The 1,128-nt window shown below is 47.8% G+C and overlaps 1 non-coding gene across 1 annotated transcript; it reads left to right on the forward strand.

Annotated features, from left to right (window-relative positions):
- Positions 1–391: 391 nt before the first annotated feature.
- LOC140403088 (U2 spliceosomal RNA) lies at positions 392–581 on the forward strand. The gene has a single exon (XR_011938253.1). It is a non-coding gene; the product is annotated as a U2 spliceosomal RNA (small nuclear RNA).
- Positions 582–1,128: the final 547 nt, after the last annotated feature.

Genomic DNA, 1,128 nt, shown 5'->3' on the forward strand with positions numbered 1-1,128 from the left:
TGCTGCCAGACCTGCTGAGATTTTCCAGCATTTTCTCTTTCGCCATTGTCCCTGACCTGCAATCATGTTTCTATTTCCATGCTTCTTAAGGGGCATAGAAACTCGACAGAGAGTGACATTTTCTTTTGCTTCTGAACGCGGACATCAAGCTTCTTGCCAAAGTGGTGGCTTTTCGGCTGGAACCTTTCCTCCCAAATATTACCGCGGTGGATCAGAAAGGTTCGTAATGGGTCAAGAGTTGACGGGCAATATATGATCCCTGTTAAATGTTATCATTTCCCCCTCCGTGGTGCACGAACAGGAGGTGATGTCATCTCTTAATGCTGAAAAGAGTGGGAGTTTTATTCGAGGTTCTTGTAAGTTTGGTTTTAAGCACTAATTCATTTCATGGAATCTTTCTCGGCCTTTTGGCTAAGATCAGTATAGTATCTGCTCTGCCTCTTGGCTCAGATCTGGTATGTCTCACTTGTGGGAAACATGAATTGCATTCAATTTGAATTTAAATTGATTTTTCGAGCAGGCCAGAGGCTCGGTTAGGGGTTCGCCTCTGTCACACTCTGAGCCCTGGCTTTGTAACTCCGAAAAAGTGATATAAATATGTAAAATATATTTCGCGGGTTCGTCTATAGCATGAACCCTTCCCCCCCATTCCCAGTGTTCATCCACACGCCTTTATCTCTAATTACCTTCCTCTGTGTCGTGGTATCATAGAATCATAGAACGTACAGTGCAGAAGGAAATCTGCACAGGCTCTTGGAAAGAGCACCCTCCTTAAGCCCACACCTCGATCCAACCCCCTTAACCCGGTAGCCCCACCTCACCTTTTTCGTCACTCAAAGAACCTTTTTCATTGCCAATCCACCTAACCTGCACATCTTTGGACTGTGGGAGGAAACCGGAGCACCCGGCGGAAACCCACGCAGACATGGGGACGACGTGCAAACTCCGCACAGACAGTGACCCAAGCCGGGAATCGAACCTGGGGCGCTGGAGCTGTGATGCAACTGTGCTAACCAATGTGCTGCCCTCATATGAGGCAGGGTTGTGCACTGTCCACACTCCTGTTTGCTCTGTCAATTGAGACGCTCGGGGAGGTGAGGTGCATTGGGTGTCGCTTTATAAAGATCC

This window comes from Scyliorhinus torazame, chromosome 26 (genome assembly GCF_047496885.1).
Source record: "Scyliorhinus torazame isolate Kashiwa2021f chromosome 26, sScyTor2.1, whole genome shotgun sequence".
Taxonomy (NCBI): Eukaryota; Metazoa; Chordata; class Chondrichthyes; order Carcharhiniformes; family Scyliorhinidae; genus Scyliorhinus; species Scyliorhinus torazame.